Here is a 15,744-nt window from a genome sequence, read left to right as displayed (position 1 = left end):
AAATCCCAGGGAGAAACGGGGGGGGGGGGGCTTGACGAGGCGGCCCGTCGGGCGCCCGGAGCGGGTGGGGGAGGAGGATTAGGGGACGTGTAGTCCACAAGGTTCTTAGGTGGAGGTTTCAGGCCGCGTTCTGTCTGACAGCCGAAGCTTGAACGTCCAACTCTCCGCTCCCGGGAACGTCACGTTTGAGCCCCGCGAAGGGAGGGCGGCGAGGAGAAATGGACGCCTTGCTGATTCCCCGCGGGGAACGGCTAGCCCCCTTTCCCAGCCCTCTCGTAACCACCCTGCACGCGGCTAATTCTAAAAAAGGCAGTTTCGTGCAAGCTTATCCCAGCCCTACTTCAGGTTCTCCCACGGAGCGCTTACCAAGCGTTTTGGACTTCAGTTCCCATAATCCTCTCCTGCCAGCATGGACCCGCAGAGGACCCTAGATAGGAGTAGTCGTGCAGGGAAGCGAAGGCGGAGTTTTCAACTAATAATGCCACCCAGAGGCATTCTGGGAAATTCAGAGGCCAATGGTGGATTCCTGGCTTATATCTATCTAGGGATACTGGTCTCCTCTGAGGGGCAAATGACGTGGGTTTTGCAATTTATTAACGAATTGTTATTTTGTATTTTGGTTTGATGTATTTTCTCTCTTAAAATAATGTTGGTTCATTACGGATTGGAATGTAGGTTACTTGATGGATTAGTTTTTAACATTCCTAAACTGAAAAGATAAATCTTCAGATTATTTTCTCTGTTCAGGTATAACACAGACAGGAATTTAGGAATAGCTTTTAATATTCCTAAATTGAAGAGATAAACAGGCTGAAGATTATCTGAAGATAATAAGAAAAAGCTTGTTAGTACAAACTGGGGTCTGGTTTTTATCTCTTGATAAACCAGTAAACAACCTTTTCCTTACAATTTATGCCTCTTCTAAGGTCAGACCTCATTTTAATGAGCATGTGGATGCAAATGTGCAACATGCTTGACCACATGTAACTGATTTCCTATGCAAAGGGGAGGTTACTTTTATCCTGTCCAATTAACATTCCTCTTGGATTTTTCTTTGTTATGCTAAGTATAAAATATGTTGTAAGCTAAAGATTGGGGTTCCCTCTTTGAATGAGAAGAATCCTTTTTCTCTGGATATTGTGATAAATTGTAATAAAATGATCTTCCTGTCTCGGTTTGTCTCATTGGAAAATATGCATGCCGAGGCACAAGCCTAAAAGAGTTGTGGTATTTGGCCTTCATCTCCAAGGAGGATGTTTGGGTTACGCTGAGTGAAGCTCTATCAGTGCAGACAGGCCACTGTAGTCACCGTCCAAATTACACATGAGCCTCAACTCATATCACGCCAAGGTGGAGCAATAGTCACTTTTCTGTGAAAGATGAACGTCTCCTGCAAATGCAGGTTGGATTTGTGCTTGCACAACAACCCAACATTAACCCAGCAGGTTGAGGCAGAAGCTAGCTAATGATATTTTAACCCAGTGTACTGACTGTATCCATGTTTGGTTTAGTTTGGGATTAGAATTGCGTGAACCCGGCTAATTGTGTTTTACAAGTTGTTGACAAGTTGTGTCTATTCATTTATTTGGATTTAAATGTTGCCTTTTGGGTACAGCAACCCTATGAAGTTGATGAGAGGGAGGGAGGGAGAGAGAGGAAGAGGAGAGGGAAAGAGAGAGAGATATCTCCAGGGATTCAGGGCTTAGTCAATAGTTTGGTGCATTGTTCCATCCAGATGAAGTCCCACAAGCACAACCAATGGCTCTCTGCCCACCTTGGGACATATTCTGTCAGCTGCCCAGGGGTCTGAGGTTTGGAGAGCAAGAGATCAGGAAGCTGGGGCCCAGAAGGAGGAAGTGACGTTTTGCTAGCCAGGGTCAGACCATCTAAGTTCCCTTTTGGGACTCAGCTTTGGGGCCAGGTCAGTATCTAAGGATTCTGCTCACACACCTGGCTAATTGTGAATGAGGATGTTGTCCTGCAAGTAGAAGCAAAACCTGAGTAGGCCCAGATGGGTCAATCCCCGCCCACGTCAAAGATGCTGCCAGTTGATTTTCGGATGAAATTCATGGTGCTGGGTGCCTCTGAACCAGGGTTGTCCAACCTAAGGTAAAGGTTCCCCCACACATGCGTGCTAATCGTTTCCGACTCTAGGGGCCGGTGCTCATCTCTGTTTCAAAGCCGAAGAGCCAGCGCTCGTCCGAGGACGTCTCCGTGGTCATGTGGCCGGCATGACTAGACGCCAAAGGCGCATGGAACACTGTTACCTTCCCACCGTAGTGGTCCCTATTTTTCTACTTGCATTTTTATGTGCTTTCGAACTGCTAGGTTGGCAGAAGCTGGGACGAGTAACAGGCGCTCACTCTGCTACGCGGCACTTGGGATTTGACCCGCCAAACTGCCGACCTTCTGATTGACAAGCTCAGCGTCCTAATCCACTGAGCCACCGTGTCCAACCTAGGCAACTTTAAAAGTTGTGGACTTCAGCTGCCAGAATTGCTCAGTCAGCTCTCACATAGAGAGAGACTGGCTATCTCAGATCATTTCTGCCTCTTTTGTAAATCCAGCAGAATGGGTCTACTCCTGTCCCCTTTGATTAAACTGTCATTTTGGGGATCTAGAAAGCAAACCTCCATCTCCCATAGAGACCCATATGGTTCCCCTCCCTCTTGTTCTTCAAAAAGGCATCAAAGACTTGGCTGTTCTCCCAGTCCTTGGGATGGGTCCCTGTAAGTTTTTATCCAATTAGGTAGCTCCCTGCTGACATGGTTCCCATTATTGATTTTTATTTTTTGACTTTTTGCTTTTAATGTTTCAGGCTACCCAGAGTGTTTGAAGTTGGAGGACCCCTAAGTGGAATGAATGGATGAATGAGAGACTGGAAGAACAAACAAATTATCTGCTACCATCTAGTGTCCATCTGAAGTTTTGCAGCTCAGGTCCACTTGTCAAGCCAGAGGTTGCATTAAGTAAAGTGAAAACTCAGATAATGGCTTGTTCCATAAACCATGGTTAAACCAATTAAGACATGGTAGGATGTGCACACCTAGTCTCCAGCAGGATCATTTAGGTTTTAAACAAAGATATGTGGGAAGGGAAGAGGGGAAGAATAGCTGTACAGGTAAGTCCATGACTTTCAATTGAGCCCAACATTTCTGTTGCTTAAAGCGAGACAGTTCTTACATGAGTTTTGCCCTATCTTACAACCTTTCTTGCCACAGGTGGTCGGTGCATCCCTCCAGTTTTTAAGTTAGTTCCATAGTTACAGTCAACCAATGGAGCAGACTTCCTTCAGATGCTGTTGGTGCTTCGCCACTGGAGGCTTTCAAGAAGAGACTGGATTACCATCTGTCAGAAATGGTGTAGGGACTCCTGCTTGGGCAGGGGGTTGGACTAGATGACCTATCTGGTCTCTTCCAATTCTGTTGTTCTACTGTGTTCTAAGTTGTTAAGTGAATCTTGTTCCCCCACTGACTTTGCTTTGTGATCACATGACTGGGACATTGTATCTCTCATATGAATGCATGCCAGTTGCCAAGTGTCTGAATTTTGATCTCGTATCTACAGGGATGTTGCAATGGTCGTAAGTGTGAAAACCAAAGAGAGAAGCAACCTGGAATTAAGGAGAAACTTCCTGACAGTGAGGACAATCAACCAGCGGAACAGCTTGCCACCAGAAATCGTGGGCGCTCTATCCCTTGAAGTTTTTAAGAAGAGACTGGACATTTACCTGTCTGAGATGGTATAGGTTCTCCTGCTTGAGCAGGGGGCTGGACTAGAAGACCTCCAAGGTCCCTTCCAGATTCTATTCTATTCTATTCATTCTATTCTATTCTATTCTATTCTATTCTATTCTATTCTATTCTATTCTATTCTATTCTATTCTATTCTGACTTAGTAAAGCCACATCTGGAATGCTGCATCCAGTTTTGGTCACAACATTACAAAAAAGATGTTGAGACTTGGGAAAAAATGCAAAGAAGAGCAACTAAGATGATTAAAGGCCTGAAGACTAAAACCTATGAAGAACGATTGCAGGATTTGGGTATGGCCAGTCTAAAGAAAAGAAGAAATGGGGGACATGATAGCATTATTCCAGTATTTGAGAGGTTACCACAAAGAGGAGGGGGTCAGCTTGCCTGGCAGAAGCCCACTCTCTTTCCCAGTTTAATTCTCTTTTAGAATTAAATAGGACAGAATGGGACAATTAAATTAAATAGGACAGAATGGGACAATTAAATTAAATAGGACAGAATGGGACAACTTGCTGCAGCCAACTCATCATAGGAGAACTCGCTGCAGGACAATTCAATGCAGGATAACTCAAGAGAGGGACAGATAAATCACAGTGGGCCTTGTCTTGCTTTAGATTTGAACCTTGAACCCAAAGCAAAACAAGGCCAGCTACAATTCACTTGTCCCTCTCTTGAGTTATCCTGCATTGAATTGTCCTGTGGTAAGTCGGCTATGGCAAGTCAGCGGGGTGAATCGGCTACAGCAAGTTGTCCTAGACCAGGGGTCAGCAACCTGAAACAGTGAAAGAGCCACTCGGAACCGGTTCCCTCACAAAAGGAAAAACTGGGAGCCACAAAAATTGTGTGCGCATGGGCGTACATGCACACATGCGCAGAACAGGGTTTGACTGAAGAGTGGAGCCAAGGCGAGATATGCACCTACCCTGCATATTTGAATTGATTGGTTGAACTTTTTTAGTCCCATTTTTTTTTTATTTTTTTTTTTTTTTATTGAAAAGTTTTAAAATACAATTTTCCCTTGAAAAACCCCCCTTCCCCCTCCCTCCTCCCCCCCTACCTCCCCTCCTCCCCCCTCCCTCCTCCCCCCCCTACCTCCCCCCCTCCCCCCCCCTACTTCCCAGAGCTGAATACAAGGTATATATATATTAAAAAAAAGCAAACCTAAGCAACCATATACTAACAACTATAAATTCTAAAATCCATCACTCTCTAGCTTATATAGGATAAAACAAACCTTAACAATATTAAATATATATATAAAAAAAAAACTAGAATAAGAAAAGGACACTCTCTAGCTTATATAGAATGGAACAAACCTTAATAGTATTAAACATATATTAAAAACAAAAAAAAGGAAAAAAAAAAAAAAACCCTTCTCAACCCTATACTTATCCTAAATAAACTCCATCCATTTTATCCATTCCATGATATAACATTCTTACAAATAATTTTCCAAATTAACCAAGGATCCCAAATCAAAAAACTTTAAAGTCAACTCTTCTGTAATCGACCGTTCCTCTTCCCGTACCACATCTATAATTATTCCAAACACAACAAAAAAGAAAAAAAAAATTGCAAACAAAACTTGAACTTTAATCCAAAAAAGCTCACCCTTTCCACAAAACCACCAAATATAGAAATATATTGCGTCTACACCCAAATCTTTTCCCCCCTCCCCTACTTGACTACTTGACTATATCGTAAAAGTTCCAAAGACTTCTGCGATTCCTGCTACTTTCTCTTCTTAGATCGTTTTGCAGCAGCACGCGTCACCCTCTGTTTTATAGATTCATCCAACGAGGTTGTATCTTGATCTCCTCCAACACCGTTGTCTTCTATCTGACCATCTTCGGCCTCTTGATGCACTCCTTCTCCAGATCCCTTTCCAGCTTCCAAAAGTGTTAATGGCGTTGCATTTAAAACATTATTGTAGAAATCACGCGCTTGCATCACAGTAACCAAACGGTACTTTTTACCTTCGTGCGTCACCATCAACCCCACTGGGATCTCCCATCTGAACCTTATATCTCGTTGCTTGAGCTCTTGCACAAGAAATGTAAAATCCTTCCTTCTCCTTAGAATCTTTGGAGGAATTTCTTTTAAGACCAAAACTTCTTGATTAGCAATCATAACTTTAGTATCATAAGCAGCTTGTATAACTTCATCTCTAGTTTCCCTTTTTGCAAAATATACCACCACATCTCTAGGCAACTTCCTCTGTCTGGCAATCCATGAATTCACACGAAACACTTTGTCCATGCCTCCTTTTATTTCAGATGCTGGCTGTTTCAACACTATTTCAAAAGCCTCAGAAACCAGCTGCTTTAGATCTTCCTTAGTATTCTCCTTTAAGCCTCTAATTCTAATGGCAAACTGCATCTGGAAATATTCAGCAAGACACAGTTCCTTTTCCATTTTATTTTCATTCTCCAATACTTTTGCTTCTAATATAGCATTCTTTTGAGTCAAGTCTTCTAGCTTTTCCTCCAATTCTTCCACACACCGAGCCACTTTACACACTGAAGTCAAGATGTCTACCCTCATCGCTTTGAGCTTCTGTTCCATCCTCTCCTCCATTCTCTCCTCCAATTTCTCCAATTTCTCCTCCATCTGTGCAAATCTAATATTAATTGATTCCAAAATTACCTGGGTATGTTTTTCAAGAGCATCTTGTAAGTCCTTTGATGTCAATACATCAGGAGGATGCAGCGCCTGCAATAATGATTGTTGCACGGGAGAAGTTCCAGCACTCCGAAGAGTTTTAGGGGGTGGTTTAGCCGCCATCTTTTACCAAATATGACGCACTTTCACTTCAGATTTGTAATCCAAAAAAGTCCATCAAGCTGGAGAGTAAAACATAGTAATCCTCTTTACCATTTCCTCTTGTATCGCTCTGCCTGCTCCTTTAAATCATAGTCATTCCTTCAGGCAGGGGTGGTCGCAGACGGCTGGCTCTGCTCCAAGAATCAGGAGCAGAGGCGACGGCCAGCTGGGAGCAGCCCAGGCTACGGGGGAGTTCAATCCTTCAGCCGCCCAAGCCATAAGCTCAGGCGGCCCTGGAGAACTCTACCCCTACCTGGGAGCTCGCCCCCTCCTCTTCTCCCGAGGAGGGGGCTTCAGATTCGCCCGAACAGCTGATCGGCGCTGTTTCAGGCGAAAAAAACAACAGCTGAGCCGCGGGCAGCCCGGGAAGGCTCCCTCCGTCGCCGCGGAGCCACCGGAAGTTGAGTCCCATTTTTTTTTGACTGCACATGGCAGAGGACTGGGAGCCGCAGGAGACAGCTGAAAGAGCTGCATGCGGCTCCGGAGCCGCGGGTTGCAGACCTGTGTCCTAGACCCAGCACAGAAGTAGAGCTCTCTCATATGTCGTTTTCAATAGTTTTAATATTTCTGCTCTCCCTGAACTTTTACTAATATGTTAGATATTGAGAAAATCGTTCACAGACCTTACGCCTGTAACAAAGAAATGCAAACAAATATCAAGAAAAATATTCTGTTTGTATGATTGCATGAGTCCCAAGGGTGAAGACAATTAGCATCAATCAATTGTATTTTTTCAGCATTTAAGCACTGTAAAACTTCTGCTTAAGCTTGTATGTGATCATACTGCCATCTTCTGGCACTCAAAAGTATAGCCACCAGCACTAAAATGATCTGGCATTGTCCATTTGTGTTACAGATGGTAGGTAGGCAGGCAGGCAGACAGAAAGATATATAGATAGATTATAATAGAAATATTAATCACAAAAACAAATCATTTTTCAGAATCCTTGCAACTGTGGAAAGCATCCGTCTGTGTATTCGAAGAGGACATACAGGATGACAATTGGTCCTGTTTGGCATAGGCATTTTGTGACATCCTTTTTTCTCTTGCAGAATAACTCATTGCAAGATAAAAGCAGAAGGAATAATATTTTCCAGTGTATTCTTAGCCAGTTGCTTTTCAGTGTTTCCAGATATATTAAGTTGATAATCCTTCTTCAAGTCTAGAATGTAGAATAACAAAGTTGGAGGAGATCGTGGAAGTGTTCTAGTCTAGACCATTCCAGACAAATGGTTGTCTAATCTCTTCTTAAAATCCTCCAGTGATGGAGCACCTTCACCCTCGTTCTACTGGTTAATTGTTCTAACTGTCAGGAAGTTTCACCTTAATTCTAGGTTAGATCTCTCTTTGAGAGGTTTCCATCCATTATTTCTTCTCCTGCCCTCGTACTTTTGTAAATAGGTCGACTCCCTCAAATATAGGAAGGCTGCTATCATGTCACCCTTGGTCCTTCTCTTCATTAGACTGGACATACCTAGTTTTCGCAACCATTCATCGCATACTTTAGTCTCAGACACCTAATCATCTTTGTTGTTCTTCTCTGCACTCTTTCTAGAATCTCAACACCTTTTTTGTATCATGGTGATCAAAACTGGACACCGTATTCCAAGTGTGGTCTTACCACTGCAGTATAAAGCTGTACCATCACTTCTCACCATCTTCGTGATATCCCTTTGTTGATGCAGCCTAAGACTGCATTGGTTTTTTTGGCAGCTGCAATACACGGCTGGCTCATATGAAACGGTGGTCTACTAACTAGGACACCTAGATCCCTCTCACTACTATTGAGCCAGGTACCTCCTGTTCTATTCCTGTGCTTCTGGTTTTTCCTACTTAAGTGCAGGACCTTACTTTTTCCACCACTGAATTGCATTTTGTTGGATAGGGCCTAATGCTCAAATCTGTCCAGAGCCTTCTGGATCTTGAGCTTATCTTCAGAAATCTTAGCAATTCTCCCCCATCTTAGTGTCATCTGCAGATTTGATAAGTTCCCCTTCTTTCCCTCATTTAGATAATTTATGAAGATGTTGAAGAGTACTAGGCCCAAGAATGAACCTTGCAGTACCCCACTGCATACTTCTCTCCATGTAGGTGTAGTTCCATTAAAGACTACATGCTGCGTGGGGTTAATCAGCTAGTTATAGTTTGGAAATGTGGAAAACAAACAAGCAAATAAATAAATAATTTCTGGATGACTATAGTGCAAGTGATCACTAGCAACAGAGCTAGATGATTTTTTTGATAGCCAAACCATTTTAAAATGGTTTCTAAAATTCTGATCAATTAAAGCAGGGGAAAAAAAGTTAAAACTTATCTGATTTAATAACTAAATGAGGAACTCTACCTTGATTTATAGCAGGAGTTCCCCCACCCCCGGGCCACGGTCTGTTTGGAGCTGGGCTGTGCAAGCGGCAGACACTCACACGCGTGTGTGAAGCTTCATTTGTTCGAGCAGCAGGTGCACCACTTCCCCTCCCCCAGCTGTCCACGAAGCCGGAAAGGCTGGGGACCCCTGATTTAGAGGTCCATCATTTCCATCGGAATTTTAAAGAGGCCTTTTCACCTTCTTTTCTGATACTATGTGGGAAGAACCAACATTGTAGAATTTAAAAATGCTGATAAATAGGACTGGGGTAAATATAATATTATTTTCAATTGTGCAGAACCCGCTCCTTTTTACAAAGAAGGAAGGTCCCAGGTCAATGTAGGAAGCAGCCTCAGCTCCAAGGCTGTGATGCAAAGGAGCTAATAAATGCACAGTGGGAAAGTTTCTGCTCGTTCTCCCGGTTTTCCAGCTTATGCAGCTGGCCTGTGGCTTCCGTGTTATAGTAAAGGCGACACTGCTTCAATCCATATCATCCTGGGCTTCACACAATTACACAATATGGTAGGATAATTGGGGCCCCTAATTAGTCCTATGGCTTACAGCTAGTCCTCACTTAATGATGGCACTTGGAACTCAAATTTCCATCATTAAACAATGTACTCATAAAGTGCAACATTACATTACTGCTGGCACTTCCCAGCACTGCCTGTTGCCATCATTAACTGAGGATTCTGGGTCATTAAGCATGTCCCAGGTGGCTCATAAGCAGACCAGCAGGTAGGTAAGGGTGGTGTGAAGGTACGGCACAAGACTCTGCACGAGCATGGTAGGGCCGGGAGTGGCTGCTGCCAGCCAGGTGTGTGTGTGTGAAATGACTTACTAGTGACTTTCTTTGCCAACCTCCCCATTGGCTTTGCTCAGCAGGAAAGGTTGCACAGGGTGATCACGTGGCTGCGGGACATGCAATCATTGTAATTGTGAGCAAGTTAGGAAATGCCCAAATTGCCACCACGTGCCTTGGGGACACTGCAAAGGCCAGAATTATGAGGATTCATCGTAGGTTTTCTTGCTCAATGCTGTTGTAACTTTGAATGGTCACTGAATGAGTGGTCATTAACTGAGGACTACCTGTAAAAGGGAGTTGGGAGCAATAGTTAGGGCCCTGCAGCCTCCTCCAGCCTCCAAGTGTCCATTCAGAAAATGGCACGAAATTAATGGTTGGTTGCCACAGATAGCTGCACTTGATGGTCAAAAAAGTCAAGATGGTGGCTGCAGTGATGTAATTGAAGCTTCACATATTTTTTATGTGTAATGCATGTAAAAACAGATGGAGCATTGCTTGCTTTCTACTCTGCACGCACTTCTGGCAGCCACCAAAGCTGAGCTTCCTAAACTTACAATGCTTTCTGTCCCTTTTTACAGCCAGACCTGGGGTGTGCCAGGCATGTCACTGTTCAAGTTCTTATTTTATTATTTCATTTAAAAGTGAAAACAATTCATTTATTTTATATTTTGATGAATTTTATTCATTATTTAATATAACATTTTATTACTGTAAAGTTTTAAGAATTATACACAATATTTAATTATATATTCTATTTATTTTTACAAATATAAATTAAAATTAATAATACACTGGCCATTCTTCCTAAAAAGATTTATTATCTAGCAATAAAGCAAATTCCATTGTATCCTCGTATTCATGACAGTCTTAATTAAAGAGCACTGCATGTTCCATCTTTCCTCCCTTCTCAATTCTGGCTGCAAAACCTTTGACATCCACTAGGTGGCAATGAAGAGGTACAGAAAGCTCTAAAATGCTGCCATCTAGCAGGTGCTGAGCTTCTTGCAGATCAGATCCAGCAATTCTGCTACCAGTGTTTATTTGACAAGCAGATTCCTTCCCATTGCCTGACTTCTTAGGAACTGGAACCAGTTCAAAGGCGTGAAATGGGGAGGAAGAGACATGCAAGATCCTTTGTTCTCCTGTCTTCTCTAGCTGGCCCGGCTGTACAGAAAGCTATCCAATAAAATTGATAGGAGAAGGAAAGGCAATCGGAACATCTCACCTTTATCTCTTGCTTTCATCCCAGTGACTGGATTGGTTTCAGATCTTTGGGCCTTCCATTGGCATTCAGCTCTTTCCTTTGTGGGAAAGCAAGGGAGGCTGTTTTGTTTTTTAAAATGAGAACCTAGCCCCGTGGTGGTGAACCTATGGCACATGTGCCACAGGTGGCACGCAGAGCCCTCTCTGTGGGCACGCGCACCGTCACCCCAGTCCTAGGCCTTCTGCTGGGTTTTATAAAACCTTTTCGCTTTTAAAAAAAAGGTTCAATCAATCAATCAATTTCAACGTCTCACAGGAAAAAAAAAGATCTCGCAAAGTTGGAATTGATTGATTGAACATTTTAGTCCCACCCAGCCTGCCGTTACCACCGCAGCCACGCCCACCCAATGGACCACGCCCACCCAATTGGCAACACCCACCCAAAGGGCCACGCCCACCCGGCACCCGACGATACGTAAGAGGGTTTTGAGTTGCAGTTTGGGCACTCGGTCTCTAAAAGGTTCGCCATCACTGACCTAACCCTTAGATAGCAGATAGCGAGGCATCTGAAGCATCTTCATTCTGGCTCTTGAAAGCTCGTCTAAACTGAGCCCCTAGTTCCAAAACCAGGTGTAAGTGTGCAAAGGGACACAAACAGATTTAGATTTTCCTTCCTGGGTCAGTTGCACCCTTCCAGCAACAGCCACCCCAACCCCTCCAGGGCTCTCTAGCTGTCTGGACCTAAGACTTAGAAGACAGAAAGGACGTTGGAGGCTTCCAAGTCTTAACACTCTGCTCAAGCTGGAAAAGTTATAACATCCTGGTCAAATGGTTGTCCATTCTCTTCTTAAAAACCAGTGATAGACCCAAAGGGGCTTTTCCAAAAGGCCACTAGACTTTTGTTTTTTTCTTTCTTGAAGTTGTTTCGTTTCTCACCCGAGAAGCTTCTTCAGTTCAGAACTGAACTGAAGAAGCTTCTTGGATGAGAAGAGAAATAGGACAACCATGACCTGGATGGCTGAGAATCTCCATAGACCTCCAGCGATGGAGCACCCATCACAACTTCTAGAGACGAGCCATTCCACTGATTAATTGGTCAGGAAATTTCTCCTTATTTTTAGGTTGATTCTCTAATCTTCTGCCTGTTGCTTCTTATCTTGCCCTCGGGTGCTTTGGAAAACAGGTCAGCCCCCTCTTCACCACTATCTGGGGAGGATCTTTATTAAAAAGGCAAGAAAGTCCAACTTCATTGGAAGGCATAAGGAGGAAGCAACGATGGAACAGCAGAGCACGAGGAAGGAGATCCTGGGTTTCAGGAGGGCAGGGGATTGGACTAGAAGACCTCCAAGGTCCTTTCCAGGCCTAGGATTCTGTGCTGTGATTTGTTCAGCCACCAACTGAAGATGAAATCCCTTGACTTCGTTCCTCCCTACCCATTAATACAGAATGCATTGTTAGCAATATTTATTACACGGACAGTTGCATCAGCACGACTTCATTGAAATGGCTTCATTGTTCCTTTTGCAGTTCCTTCTGTACCGCTCAGAGATTATTTTAATGATAAGTGGTTTAATGATTTAACAATAGGATTTAAATTTAGTAAAAAGAAACATGGCCCGACTCTGCCTGGCAACCCAGATGTAGAGTACCTTGATTGCAATTTGGTGTCTCTGATTCTCCTTCTTCTATCAACTTCTCACAGAAAAAAAGCCCCATAAAATAAGAGCTTCTTTACCAGGACTTTGCTGCTGATGGTCAGGGTATGTTAAATTGACATCTTTTCCCTATTTTTGTACTTGGCAGCGATCTGGTGCCTCTGAGAGAAACTAGGAGGTTAGGCAATCCAGGCCTTTCCCCTGGAAAGCTGCCAAGAGCACTCACCTGGATTCAAAAAAGGGTGGGGCTTCCAAGGTGTGGTTGCAGAATCATCCAATCATTGAATCATAGCAGAGTTGGAAGGGACCTTGGAGGTCATCTAGTCCGACCCTCTGCCCAGGGCAGGAGACCCAATACCATTTCTGATAAGTGGCTGTCCAGTCTCTTTTTAAAAACCTCCACTAATGAAGCACCCACAACTTCTGGAGCCAAGTCGTTCCATTGGTTAATTGTTCTCAGAGTCAGGAAATTTCTCCTTAATTCTAGGTTGAACCTCTCCAACCATTACTTCTTGAACCATCTTGTATTTTTGGACACTTCGCCTCCACTCCAGCAGAGGTCAATTTGCACTTGGTGCTGCTGTTGCCAAGTCTCATGTAATGGTACTCCTGGTGCTCCAAAAAGGGACATGGAAGAAGTTGTGAGTTGCTGGCCTCCATATAGCCACTACTACCCTTTGGGCAGGTAATTGAAATGCCTGCATACAGAGAGCAGCCACACTTACGGTGGCCAATATGAGGTCAGGCAGAGGAGGACATGGACCATTGAAAAGGAGGACCAAGGGGAAAAGGACACACCAATAGCTTAACCTTTTTCACATCCACGACAAAAGTTATAGCAAAAAGCTGCAAAAAATGTACTTAGGCCTATATGTATATGAATACACCTTTTCGAGCACCAGATAGACTATATTTTTAATCACGTTAACTTTTCCAACAAACCTTTATATTCAAAAACAATATGCTAATGATACTTCCCCTTCATGGATTACTGCCTTGTCGTGGCGAAGGGGCTTGGGTAATTTAATGAAGCTATGAGTTATGCCGTGCAGGGCCACCCAAGACGGAAAGGTCATAGCAGAGAGTTCTGACAAAACGTGATCCACTGGAGAAGGAAATGGCAACCCACTCCAGTATCTTTGCCATGAAAACCCCATGGACAGTGCCAAAAGGCAAAACAATATGACGCTGGAAGATGAGCCCCTCAGGTCGGAAGGCATCCAATATGCTACTGGGGTAGAGCAGAGGGCTAGTACTAGTAACGCCAGAAAGAATGAAGCGACTGGGCCAAAGCCGAAAGGACGCTCAGCTGTGGATGTGTCTGGTGGTGAAAGGAAAGTCCGATGCTATAAAGATTTTTTCTCCATAGGAACCTGGAATGTAAGATCCATGAATCAAGGAAAGCTGGACGTGGTCAAACAAGAGATGACAAGACTGAACATCGACGTCTTAGGAATCAATGAACTAAAATAGACAGGTATGGGTGAATTTAATTCAGATGACCATCAGGTATACTACTGCGGGCAAGAATCTGTCAGAAGAAATGGAGTAGCCTTCATAGTCAATAAAAGAGTAGGAAAAGCAATACTAGGATACAATCCCCAAAATGACAGAATGATCTCAGTTCGAATCCAAGGCAAACCATTCAATATCACAGTAGTCAAAGTCTATGCCTCAACCACCAGTGCTGAAGAGGATGAAATTGACCGGTTCTATGAAGCCCTACAGCACCTTATAGAACTAACACCAAAAAATGATGTCCTTATCATCATTTTTTGAATGATGAATTGGAATGCTAAAGTAGGAAGCCAAAAGATAACTGGAATAACAGGCAAGTTTGGCCTTGGAGTACAAAATGAAGCAGGGCACAGGCTGACAGAATTTTGTCAAGAGAATACGATGGTCATTGCAAACACTCTTTTTCAACAACCCAAGAGACGGCTGTACACATGGACATCACCAGACGGTCAACACAGAAATCAGATTGACTATGTGCTCTGCAGCCAAAGATGGAAAAGCTCTATACAGTCAGTAAAAACAAGACCAGGAGCTGACTGTGGCTCAGACCATGAGCTTCTCGTTGCAAAATTTAGGCTTAAACTGAAGAAAGTAGGGAAAAGCACTAAGCCACTCAGATATGAACTAAATCATATCCCTGATGAATATACAGCAGAGGTGACAAATAGATTTAAGGAATTAGACCTGATAGACAGAGTGCCTGAAGAACTATAGACGGAGGTTCACAACATTGTACAAGAGGTAGCAACTAAAACCATCCCAAAGAAAAAGAAATGCAAGAAAGCAAAATGGCTCTCTGAGGAAGCTTTGCAAATAGCTGAGGAAAGGACGGAAGCGAAAGGCAAGGGAGAAAAAGAAAGATACACCCAATTGAATGCAAAATTCCAGAGAATAGCTAGAAGAGGTAAGAATGCCTTCTTAAATGAACAGTGCAAAGAAATAGAAGAAAACAATAGAATAGGGAGGACCAGAGATCTTTTCAAGAAAATTGGAGAGATGAAGGGAACGTTTCATGCAAAAATGGGCATGATAAAGGACCAAAATGGCAGGGACCTAACAGAGGCAGAAGAGATTAAGAAGAGGTGGCAAAATTACACAGAAGAACTATACAAGAACGAGCTTAACGTCCCTGATAACCACAATGAGGTGGTCACTGACCTCAAGCCAGACATCCTAGAATATGAAGTGAAATGGGCCTTAGGAAAGCTGAGCAACAACAAAGCTAGTGGAGGTGACAGTATTCCAGCTGAGCTACTCAAAATCTTAAAAGACGCAGTAAAAGTGCTACACTCAATTTTCCAGCAAATCTGGAAAACTCAGCAGTGGCCACAGGATTGGAAAATATCAGTTTACATTCCAATTCCAAAGAAAGGCAGTGCCAAAAAATGTTCAAACTATCGCACCGTTGCACTCATTTCACATGCTTGTAAAGTTATGCTTAAAATCCTACAAGCTAGACTCCAGCAATATGTGGATCGAGAACTACCAGAAGTACAGGCAGGATTTCAAAGAGGCAGAGGAACTAGAGATCAAATTGCTAACATACGCTGGATCATGGAGAAAGCTAGGGAGTTCCAGAAAAACATCTACTTCTGCTTCATTGACTATGCTAAAGCATT

The sequence above is a fragment of the Vipera berus genome, assembly GCF_964194415.1.
Source record: "Vipera berus genome assembly, chromosome: 8".
In the NCBI taxonomy this organism is placed as follows: Eukaryota; Metazoa; Chordata; class Lepidosauria; order Squamata; family Viperidae; genus Vipera; species Vipera berus.
This window is presented reverse-complemented; position numbering follows the sequence as displayed.